We start from the raw sequence: 13,597 nt of genomic DNA, 5'->3' as shown, positions 1-13,597 counted from the left end.
GGGCAGGGACTTAATAACCTAAGAATAAGTGAGAGTGCTTGACATGACTTGACAGAGTTTTGGTAAACAGTATGAAGATGGTTTTAGGAGTGAAAAAGATTTTCTAAAAATCAGTACTAGTTTTGATGATAAAACAGTAGTTAGAAGAACATGGAAGACAATTTGCAATCAGAACGCAAGTCACAGAACAAACAACTTCAGAAAAAACTTTGGCAAACAGATTCCACACCAGGAAAGAGGAGTTGGGGACACATAGAACACACCTCAGTGTATAGTAGAGCACAGAAACAAAACAACTAGAGTTGCACTGGAGGACTAGATAACTTAGCGGGAGTAAGGCAGAACAAGCAGGAAGTTAAATGGACATGCTAGGCAAGTATTAACAAGTGTACACATGTTAATCACACACTTACAAAACAAAGTTTAGCCATGCTAGATAAACAGTAGTCAGGCAGATAGGCTAATCATATATGGGATAAGACAGTGTTAGACATGTTAAACCAGATAGTAAACATGCAAGTGAAATGGAGACATGTTAATCACATATTGATCAAGGTGTATTAGGCATGCTAGATAAGCAGTAAACAGAAGTAAGAATGAACCCAAGACTGATGAACTAAGGCAGTAAATAAACACATAGGTTTAGATTCTAAAATTTAATCAGAGGCATACCAGTTAGGGAAAGAGAACACAAGATGTAAGACAAGTGTTGTGCAATTGTTAGCCTTGGCTTACAGCCAGCTAGACTAATGAAGATCACAAGTAGCAGGAAGAACAGAGAACTTTTTAGAGTGTAAGAGTAGTTGATGAACTAATGTCCGTGTCTTAGAAGTGAAATAAAGGAGAGTTTATATAGCACTTTAGGAGCATAGAAGAAAAAGGTAAAAGAAATCAACACTCAGCAACTAAGGAAATTACAGAATCAATTTACACACGCAAAATCAGCATAGTCTTCCCTTAATTAAGGGTAATTACCCAATGGTAAAGGACATGAGATATTTAAGGAAAAAAATCAAATCAGATGTAAGTAAAGAGGCAAATAAGCAGGAGTCTAATTAAGGAAACAATCGTGAAGAATCAGTAAATATCACAGGTGATAGAATAAGGTAAGAAAGGCCAACTAAATTCACAAATGAGGGAATAAATCAAGGATTATGCACATAAGTTTAACAGAACAAATCAGTAAATCACAATTCAAAGTAGTACTGATTTACGGGAGGAAAATATCAGTTTCCACAAATAGACAAACATGCTAAATAAAATTTCATAAACACACAGAAATTAACAAAAAAAATTGGGCTCAGAATCTCTAATAGAGATGAACTAGGATAAAAACACAAGGCACTGAATTAGACTAAGGGGAAATCGTAAAAGTCAAGGCACAGAACGAAACACTGCAACAAGTAACACGGAAAAACCCAGAATCGAAGCAAAATATGAGAAAATTAGTGTTTTAGCATGAATCGACTAGGGTTTAGGCAAACTTAACACGAATCGGTCAAAACCACATAAGAACAGACGATTAAACATTCAAATATCAGGAAATCTTTGAGAAGATGACTTTCAGTTAACCCTAACTTTAGAAAAACGGAAAATCAGTTGAAAAATCAGAAATCTTTCAAGGAAACATGTGAGATAAGTTCGATTCATCTCAGATCTGTACAGATCTGAGAAGATCAAAGATAAAGATTAGGGTTTTCAAAAGTAACTCAGAGGTGAGAACATAGCCTTAGAAATCTATAGGTTCAAGACGAAAATAAGAAATCCTTACTCAAAATCGAACCAGAATGGCCTGAAACAGGCGAGAAAGAACCAAAGGCGTAAGCAGACCAACCATGGTCCCTTGAGGACCATAGAGATGGAAGTACCCAGCATAGAGAGGCCATTAGAGGCCTGGTGGGGTGAGAAACTACCATGGACTGCGGTGGATGAGTGACTGCGAGGGTGAATTAGGGTTAGAGTTAGAGAGCCTTTAAGAGTCGATGGAACGAAAGAGCGGCGGAAATGAGAGACAATGAAAGGGTTTAGGGGGTCGTTTGGGTTAATATGGTAAGTTTAATCGTGGACCGTTGATCAAAATGATCAACGGCCACGATTAAACGGGGTTATTGGGTCGGGGCATGCAGATTGGGCCTAAGGGAGTTTTGGGTTTGCTTTTATAAGGTATTGGGCTGGTAGATTTTAGGCTAAAATTGAAATAAAAGAGGCTATTAATTAAACTCCTAAACAATTGATTAAAAATAATTTGTAAAATAATTACTAATTATAAAAAACGAATTTCATGCATAGAAATGTGTTAAAAATAGTTATTTAGTATTTAAAAATGCAAATGACTAATTTCTGGTAAAATAATACAAAAATGTACGCATGGGCTATAATTGCAAAGTTATTGAAATTATAGCCAAAAGGTGCCAATTTGACTATTTATGAAATAATTTTGGACTCAAAAGGACCATAATAGTAATATTAAATCAAGACAAGTTCTAAATTTATTTTTGATGCAATTTTACAATTATTTATATGAAGAAAATATTAAAATAAATTAATTTAAAGATGTAAAAATTATGGGAAAATACCCATTGATGCTAATGCATAGTTCTAAAAGTATATATGCATTTCGAAAAATATTTTAGGGAAAAATTGGGTATCAAAATTGTTCCCTCATCACACCTCCTGATCATACTGACAACTCACGTGCCCCAAAAGATCCATTCTAACATGGAAGGCAAATAACAAGGGTGTACGTCTATACTCAGAAATCTCAAAGAGCCTCCTACCCGAATAGGGGTGATTAACCACGTGTATGCTTGTGCAAGTGTCGTAACATGGTTCGTACCAACTAGTAAGTATAAGGAATACAACGGACAAGACCTATAATGTTTACACAGCGATAGGATCAATGAAAACATCAGCTCAGAACGCAATGTTTTTAACAGGGGATCTCCCAGGATATCGTCCCATTGTCCCAAACGTAAATGTGCAAAGGATCTCCCGGGATATCGTCCCGTAGTCCCAAAGTAAATATCCAGTACAAGGGAATCTCCCGGGTGCAGTCCCGTAGTCCCAAAAGTAAATATCCAGTACAGGGGAATCTCCCGCGTGCAATCCCGTAGTCCCAAAAGTAAACATCCAGTACAGGGGAATCTCCGGGGTGCAATCCCGTTGTCCCTAAAGTAAAAATCCAGTACAGGGAAATCTCTCGGGTGCAGTCCCGTAGTCCCAAAGTAAACGTGCAGGGGGGGATCTCCCGGAATACCGATCCGTAGTCCCAAAGTAAGCATGCAGGGGGGATCTCCCGGGATATCGTCACGTAGTCTAAAAGAAAATACGCAGCGCAGCCAACAGAACAACAGTCACAGTACAACAAAAAGCTCGTACATCCCACGATACATATAGCAACATCAATGACAATAATACAAGGTAAGACAAGTAAATCAACTTAAGGACTGTAAATCACAAGGAAGCGGTAGAACCAGCTCATAAGGAATAACCACAGAAAAGAATGCTGGCATAAAGGGAACAGTCCAACACGGGAAAACTTACATATAGCGACGGTCCCATAATATACAAGTCAATAACAAGGAAATCAACGTGAGTCAAGTAGTCCCAAATAAGGGCAAGTCAACAAAGATATAGGTTATCTAACTCCTTTTAAGGTTGGACAATTTTTGAGGATATTCGACAATTCAATTAAGGAAAGATGATCTTTAGCTTCACTTAAGACTAAGCAAAATATCAGAAAGGATAATAATGATTCTCAAACAAGACAAACAGCTATGAAAAGATAGCATGACAATAGGAGAGGCGAAATTCTTCAATTAAATCAAATAGGAGTCAGTTAAGCAATAAGAGTGAATCATGAAGCAATTATTTCCAAATAAGCATGTAGATGTGAAACTAGTAAATAGGAAACTCAGTCATATCAAGAACACATTCATACACAGTGAATATAAGGACCTAAGAACTCTAAAAGACAAATTGTTTCACATATAAGTCCGAGCACGCACTCGTCACCTCGCGTACACGATCTACAATCAACATAGAAGACTCAAATCCTAAGGGGAAGTCCCCCACACAAGGTTAGGCAAGATACTTACCTCAAAGACGACACACTGATACTCTAAAATGCACTTCTCGGGTGAAAGATCTCCGAACGGCTCAAATCTAACCAAATTAACTTCAAAGCACAAATAAAACATATAAGAAACTATTCTGGATCATAAAGTCTCAATCTTTTAAAAAATCCAAAAATCGGTCCAAAAGTCGACCCCCGGGACCGCACCTCGGAATCCCACAAATTTTACAAAAACCGAATACCCATTCCGATACGAGTTCAACCATACAAAATTTATCAAATTCCGATAGCATTTGGTCCCTAAAATCACGATTTTTCATTTTAGAAATTTTTTCAAAAACCAACTCCTTCCCCAACCCAAAACACAATTTAAATGATTAAAATGAAGATAAATCATGGAATATGTTAGATTCTAGGTGAAGAACACTTACCCAATCGATTTGCTTGAAAACCCCAAAAGAAGCTCCCAAATCCGAAGTTTAAAACTCAAAATATGAAGAAAATGGCTAACCCTTGATATAAAAGGATTCTGCCAAGACTTCCGCATCTGGGGTCAAGAAACCGCATCTGCAGGGCCGCATTTGCGAGAAAGAGTCCGCATCTGCGAGCTTTGGCTACTTGGCCTGGGACCGTATCTACGGAAATTAACCGCACCAGCGGCACCGCAGGAGCGAGAAGTGGAGCCGCAGAAGCGAGGAATTACCGAGGCCTGCATGACCGCAGAAGCGGCCTGGCTCACGCAGAAGCGGAGCCGCACCTGCGCTCCAAGGTCGCAGGTGCAAAAACACAAGAACCAGACCTGTTTAGAACTATGCAAAACCATCCGAACCTCGTCCGAAACACACCCGAGGCCCCCGGGACCCCGTCTAATCACACAAACAAGTTCTACAACCTAAAACGGACTCGCTCAAGGTCCCAAATCATATCAAACGACGCCGGAAATACACATCGCGCCAAGAATCAATCTATGAACTTCCAATTCTTCCAACTTTGAAAACTCGAGCCGAAACCGATCAAATCAACTCGAAATGACGCCAAATTTTTCGGACAAGTCCAAAATGACATAACGGAGCTGCTCCAACTCTCAGAATCGCATTCCGACCCCGATATCACAAAAGTCAACTATGGGTCAAACTTCTCCATTTTCTAAACTTCAACTTTTTCACTTTTCGCCGAAATGCCTCAATTTACCCTACGGACCTCCCAATCTAAATCCGGGCGCGTGCCTAAGTCCACAATCACCATACGAAGTTGTTGAGATCACCCAAAATCCGTTCCAGAACCGTTTTACTCAAAAGTCCAATTCCGGTCAAATTTTCACCGCTCAAGCTTCCAAAACTAGAATCCTTCTTCAAATTCGACTCTGAATCATCCGTTAACGAAATTCAACCATGCACGCAAGTCGATACATATAATGTGAAGCTGTTCCAGACCTTACGCCGCTGAACGGAACTTAAATTATCAAAACGACCGGCCGGGTCGTTACATCCTCCCCCTCTTGAAACTAATGTTCATCCTCGAACGTGCCAAGATTCGCCTCGAAGTCCTCAAATCATTGAATGCACACTTCCAGCATACACCTGCGGGTGATCCCACGTCACCCCAATCCACATATATCTGACGACACTATCTCAATTGAAATTTAGCCTTTCTAACAATACCAATAAGCCTTAGAGCCAGAATTCTCATCTCCCTTCATTTCCAAGAGACCCGATTCTAAATATCCGGTATCAGTTTCAACTAGCTGCAACCACTCATGCCTACGACCACAGAGTACAACCACACAACATACACACCACACATAGGCCTATAATAACATTCCTGATCACAATACTTTCCCAAAATCAAATCCTACACCGGCCATAAGCCTCATATTCGATAGGAACCTGTTTCAAACCTCCATACTGACGATGATACAATAACCACGAAAACAACATGACTAACACCCAAATCGCCAAATCACAACTAATACCAACGGGCACACACCCCACAAGCAAAAACTTAAGAAGCACAGAACGAAAATGACTGAATATGGAAAGGGAAACACATAAAGGAACTATCAAACAAGTCCGTCAAGCACAAATTTTTTTTCTATCAAAATTAATTTATAAAACAATCTTACAAGAAAGAATTAATGCATATAAAAGAATCAAAAGGATCTCATACTAATATAACTCCCACCGTGGTAACGAATCACACTTTTACCACTAAACTATACCCGCTACAATCCGATTATTGTATACAAATGCAACTTTTGTCGTACAGGGGGATTGTGGTAATCAAGATAGGATAAGATAGGGTCGTCACAGAATCATCCAAATTAGAGTGTTGATCTTTTTTCCTGGGGGGATTCCAATTTGATGAGATTCGGAAATGAGGGTTCATTTAAATAACTAAATTACAGAATTAAGTTCTATCTTTTCTTTTGCTGGAGGAGTTTTGATAGAGATACGGCTCGTCAAAACCACTAAAATCATAACATAAAAATGCATTGTGGAATATTCGAAAGCTTCTTTTTTTTAGTCCAGCAAGGTGGTAAACATAAAATAAAAAAGCAGAAAGAGAAATGAGACTTTTATTTTGATCGAATTTTCTATTTTATATATTTTATTTTACTTTTACAAAAATTTTACAAAAAATGGGAATTTTTTCTTTTTGCTTGAATATTAACTATTCAATTAAAATGAAATATTACAACTATAACAGGCATTTTGGTTTTCAAATTCAAATTTGGTGGAACAAAAGAGGCCCGGCTGGGTATTGACCAGACCAGGCCATGAGAATAAGAGGGTCCTTTCGAACAAAATCAAGACAAAGAAAAGAGGTCTTCTTTATTTTTCTTGATATTCTTGGCTCTTCTGAGCCCTTCCTTTACTTTAGATAAAGACAAAAAAATAGAAGAGAAAAGTCATACAAAGTTATATACAAATGACTACCCCCTTTTTTGTATTTCCTTAATTTATTTCCTTAATTGAATTTCGGTTGATTAGGATTGATTAGGACGAAGTTCCTTAAAAACCTCCGCCTTCTTTAAAATATCTTGAACAAATCCTGTAGGTTGAGCCCCTTTTTCAAGGAAATATAAAATAGCAGGAACATTTAAATAAGTTTGATTCTTTATCGGATCATACAAACCCACTTTCCGAAGATCTTTTCCTTCTCTTCGGGATCGAACATCAATTGCAACGATTCGATAGACGGCTCATTGGGATAGATGTAGATGAACAACACCCCCCCTAGAAACGTATAGGAAGCTTTCTCCTCGTACGGCTCGAGAAAAATGATCTGGTATCAACACATTAAATCATATGAAATAACGAGGATCCTACCCTCAACTCTGAATCACAAGTAGGGTACTCATCAAATCGGTTGGAAACTCTCACTAGATCAATTACGTCAATAAAAATTACAACACATACTGGCTCCCACATCGGTGGAGCATAAAATCACGGCTTGTAGCCAAAAATACTCATAAATCACATCAAGCCTACCGATGAGGACAACAGGAATTTACCACTAGTCTTATAACTCTAAACAAGGACTAGAAACAGACGATAGGCACGGCTATCACTCATAGAACCTCCGAACAAGGTAATCACATAAACAGAGTGCAAATCAAGAAACGCACCCATAAGTGGAGCAACAGATAGGGAAACTTACCCCGTTAAGCAGAACTGAAATGAAATACGGATGGTGCTCCTCCATAACAAACCGAAAGCATACCTGAATGACATCAATACGGATGGTCTAGCTGCGGCACGTACTCCTCGTCAGCCTCTGCCTCAGTCTCTAGCGATACCTGCTTTGGAAGCAGCATCATCGATAATCGCAGCTCGTGTCCTCACCGTCGGTGAGAGAATGGAAGGGTAAAAGTTCAAACTCCAAGATCAATAAGCTCGCACGTTAAGAGTGAAGGAAGTGAGATTGTCCTAATAGTTCCGTAGCCTCTCGAAGATAAGTACAGACGTCTCTGTACGGATCCGCAAGACTCTACTAAACTCGCGTATGACTCGTAGCACCTATGAAGCTAGAGCTCTGATACCAACTTGTCACGACCCAATTTCCTCTCCGTTGGGTTTCGTGATGGCACCTAGTCTTAAGGACTAGGTAAGCCTAGTAATTGCGAAATAACAACAATAAATAATAACACCTAAAATTCTTCTAAAATGAATCCTTTATACAATGAACATCTTCCCAAAACCCGGTAGTACAAGTCATAAGCTCTACAGAGTTTCACTATAATTTCTAAACACAATCGTATGGAAATAAGTACAACATTGTGAATATAAAATAGGAAGGTGACTCTGAAGCCTGCGAACGCCGCAGCAGGGGTACCTTGAGTCTCCTCGACAAACCAAGAATCCACACAGCTACTAGCGAACAATACCTAGATCTGCACAAAAAAAATATGCAGAAGTGTAGTATGAGCACACCACAGCGGTGTCCAGTAAGTATCAAGACTAACCTCGGTGGAGTAGTGACGAGGAACAGTCAAGACACTTACTGGTCTAATATAAAGAGCATGATATTTATATAGAGACTACGCGATACGGCTAACAATACAGTAATAAAAAATAAGGAAAGAAAGCAGCAAGTACTGAGGGGAACACCATAAGTAAAACACGCAAAGGTAAGCGAGAATACAACCCAAATCCGAAATCACAAATACAGTAAAGACAAGTCATAACTCAACAACTCCGATAGTTTTCACCTTAATCCTTAACCAATTAGCGTCAATCAAATAGTCAAACCTTTCAAGTGATAAAAATGTTTCGAAATATACTTCATTCAAATAAACGTTCTTTTCAAAAAGAGTTCTTTCAAAATAAATGCTTTTCGAATATTATCTTTTCAATTAGATAACCTTCGCATATCAGTTACCCTGTGACACCTCATCTCAGAATCATACAATACGGGTCTCAATATCTGAACCCTAACACTTGGAATCCTGTGCCCTCATCACACCTCCTAATCATACAAACAACCCACGTGCCCCAAAAGAGTCATTCTCACATGGAAGGCAAATATAAAAGGTGTGCGTCTATACTCAGAAATCTAAAATATCCTCCTACCCGAATAGGGGTGATTAACCACGTGTATGCTTGTGCAAGTGTCCTAACATGGTTCATACCAACTAGTAAGTATAAGGAATAGAACGGACAGCACATATAATGTTTACACAGGGATAGGATCAATGAAAATATCAGCTCAGAACGCAATGTTTTTAAGAGGGGATCTCCCAGGATATCGTCCCGTAGTCCCAAACGTAAATGTGCAAAGGTTCTCCCGGGATATCGTCCCGTAGTCCCAAAGTAAATATCCAGTACAGGGAAATCTCCCGGGTGCAGTCCCATAGTCCCAAAAGTAAATATTCGGTACAGGGGAATCTCCCGGGTGCAATCCCGTAGTCCCAAAAGTAAATTCCAGTACAAGAGAATCTCCCGGGTGCAATCCCGTAGTCCCAAAAGTAAATATCCAGTACAGGCGAATCTCCCGGGTGCAGTACCGTAGTCCTAATTGTAAACGTGTAGGGGGGATCTCTCGGAATACCGATCCGTAGTCCCAAAGTAAACATGCAGGGGGGATCTCCCGGGATATCGTCCCGTAGTCCCAAAGTAAATACGCAGCGCAGCCAACAGAACAACAGCCACAGTATAACAGAAAGCTCGTACATCCCATGATACATATAGCAACATCAATGAAAATAATATAAGGTAAGACAAGTAAATCAACTTAAGGACTGTAAATCACAAGGAAGCGGTAGAACCAGTTCACACGGAATAACCACAGAAAAGAATGTTGGCATAAAGGAAACAGTCCAACACGGGAAAACTAACATGTAACGACGGTCCCACATTATAAAAGTCAATAATAAGGTAATCAACGCGAGTCGAGTAGTACCAAATAAGGGCAAGCCAACAAAGATATAGGTTATCTAACTCCTTTTAAGGTTGGACAATTTTCGAGGATATTCGACAATTCAATTAAGGAAAGATGATCTTTAGCTTCACTTAAGACTAAGTAAAATTTCAGAAAGTATAATAATGATTCTCAAATAAGACAAACAGCTACGAAAAGATAGCATGACAATAGGAGAGGCGAAATTCTTCAATTAAATCAAATAGGAGTCAGTTAAGCAATAAGAGTGAATCATGAAGCAATTATTTCCAACTAAGCATGTAGATGTGAAACTAGTAAATAGGAAAATCAGTCATGTCAAGAACACATTCATACACAGTGAATATAAGGACCTAAGAACTCTAAAAGACCAATTTTTTCATAGATAAGTCCGAGCACGCACTCGTTACCTCACGTACACGAACTACAATCAATATAGAAGACTTAAATCCTAAGGGGAAGTCCCCCACACAAGGTTAGGCAAGATACTTACCTCAAAGACGACACATCGATACTCTAAAATGCACTTCTCGGGTGAAAGATCTTCGAACTGCTCAAATCTAACCAAATTAACTTCAAAGCACAAATATAACACATAAGAAACTATTCCGGATCATAAAGTCTCGATCTTTAACAAAATCCAAAAATCGGTCCAAAAGTCAACCCCCGGGCTCGCACCTCGAAATCCTACAAATTTTACAAGAACCGAATACTCATTCCGATACGAGTTCAGCCATACAAAATTTAACAAATTCCGATAGCATTTGGTCCCTCAAATCTCGATTTTTCATTTTAGAAATTTTTTCAAAAACCAACTCCTTCCCCAACCCAAAACACAAGTTAAATGATAAAAATGAAGATAAAATCATGGAATATGTTAGATTCTAGGTGAAGAACACTTACCCAGTGGATTTGCTTTAAAAGCCCAAAAGAAGCTCCCAAATCCGAAGTTTAAAACTCAAAATATGAAGAAAATGGCTAACCCTTGATATAAAAGGATTCTGCCAGGACTTCCGCATCTGCGGTCAAGAAACCGCATCTGCGGGGCCGCATTTGCGAGAAGGAGTCCGCATCTGCGAACTTTGGCTACTTGGCCTGGGACCGCATCTGCGGAAATTAACCGCACCAGCGGCACCGCAGGAGCGAGAAGTGGAGCCACAAAAGCGAGGAATTACCTAGGTCTGCATGACCGCAGAAGCGGCCTGGCTCACGTAGAAGCGGAGCCGCACTTGCGCTCCAAGGTCGCTGGTGCGAAAACACCAGAACCAGACCTGTTTAGAACTATGCAAAAACATCTGAACCTCGTCCGAAACACAACCGAGGCCCCCGGGACCCCGTCTAATCACACAAACAAGTTCTATTACCTAAAACGGACTCGCTCAAGGTCCCAAATCATATCAAACAACACCGGAAATACACATCGCGCCAAGAATCAAACTGAGCTTCCAATTCTTCCAACTTTGAAAACTCGAGCCGAAACCGGTCAAATCACCTCGGAATGACGCCAAATTTTGCGGACAAGTCCAAAATAACATAACGGAGCTGCTCCAACTCTCGAAATTGCATTTCGACCCCGATATCACAAAAGTCAACTATGGGTCAAACTTCTCCATTTTCCAAACTTTAACTTTTCCACTTTTCGCCGCAACGCCTCAATTTACCATATGGACCTCCAAATCTAAATCGGACACGCGCCTAAGTCCAAAATCACCATACGAAACTGTTGAGATCACCCAAAATCCGTTCCAGAGCTATTTTACTCAAAAGTCCAATTTCGGTCAAATTCTCACCGCTCAAGCTTCCAAAACTAGAATCCTTCTTCCAATTCGACTCTGAATCATGCGTTATTTAAATTCAGCCATGCACGCAAGTCGATACACATAATGTGAAGCTGTTCCAGACCTTATGCCGCTGAACGGAGCTTAAATTCTCTAAATGACCGGTCGAGTCGTTACATCATGTGGTCCAGTTTGTTACACTTGTAACACCCATCATAAGAAGACTTGTCAATTTACTTAGGTTTTCCATTGCTTTCTCTTTTAGGTGCAGGAGTTCTTACTGAACCATTTGAACTAAGCAAACATTACTAGGTCCAGTTCGTCATTGTCAGACTCATCTTCTTCAGACTCCTTATGAACCAGTGCCTTATCTCACTTAGATTCCTCCTTGCGCAGTTCCAGCTTTCTCATCTCAAAGTCTTTAAGTTTCCAATCAACTCGTCCAGTGAAATCTTATCCAACTCCTTTTCTTTCTGAATGGCTATGACTTGTGATTCCCATGATGCAGGGAGAATCCTTAGAAATTTGCTGACCAATGCCTCAGAGGTAAATACATTTCCTAATGACTTTAGTTCATTTGTTATGACAGTGAACATGGTATCATTTCTTGAATATGTTTGGACTCCTTCATAGAGAAGAGCTTATGGTTTTTCATGATCAACTCAATTCTTGATCTCTTCACTTGATTGGTTTCTTTATGAGCATTTTGAAGTGCATCCCCGATCTCCTTTGCATTAAAGCAGGAAAATATCGTATTATACTCATCAGGACCAAGTCCACATATGAGAATCTTCTTGCCATTTGCATTCTTTTCCATCATCCTGAAGTCTGTTTCCACAAATTCAGAAGGGTCTTTGAAAACAACTTCATTTTGCTCATTTTGCTTGGTGGGAGTTAGTGGTCCTTAATTCACTATTAGCCATAGTTCAAAGTCCTCAGCCGTTTGGAAATCTTCCATTCTTGCCTTGCACCAACTGTAATATTTCCGTTAAACAGAGGTGGCCTGGTAGTTGCCTATCCTTTGTTGGTTCTAGGTGGAGCACTCATTTTCTTCCAAGATCTCTCTAGATGTTAACCATATTTGAGAGAACCTGCTCTGATACCAATTGTTATTTTGAGTGCCTTCCTAGATTACTAAAGAACTTGATTCTTTTTCTTACTCCTTATGCGTAAATAAAATAAACAGCAAAACAATAACAATATTTTTTACGTGAAAAATCACCTGGCTGAAAGGAATAAAAACCACGACCTACCACATAGGATTTTAAAGTCAATTTAACTAGAACAAATGAGATAAATGTATAGATTATAAGACTTGTAAACCAAAACCTACACATTTCTCCATTTCTACTTCTTTTATGAATTAGAAGTTACTCTAACTTGCACACTCAAACAATACTCCAACCAACATGTTTTGAATAACATCTTTGTTACAACTAAATCTCCTAATACACATGAACTGAACAAACTCGAGAAAAATATCTTTCAGAACACACTAATGATAGACTTAAGTGTTGAACTAAAAATGTTATGTTGTATTATAATGTTGCTGTGCAAAAGGATGTCCTTCATAATCTACAGTGAAAGTATGTAACTTTCCAGTACTCCGTGATCTTTGGAAGTCCTACACGTAGCCAAACTCTCATTTTCTTGCAATTTTAAATTTCTAAGGACTCCACGAATCTTGTGACTCATGTCTATTAGATATGCAGACAGATATGCTTGGGCACCAGTCTTTATCGCATCGAGAGTCCTTTCTAACAATATCGGACTGCAGTAACTTTGTGTAAAAGTTACTACCTTGTAAGATCAAAGTTACTGCCTTGTAAGAACCTTCAGCAACAAC

The sequence above is a fragment of the Nicotiana attenuata genome, chromosome 3, assembly GCF_001879085.1.
Source record: "Nicotiana attenuata strain UT chromosome 3, NIATTr2, whole genome shotgun sequence".
NCBI lineage: Eukaryota > Viridiplantae > Streptophyta > Magnoliopsida > Solanales > Solanaceae > Nicotiana > Nicotiana attenuata.
Note: the sequence above shows the minus strand (reverse complement) of the source record.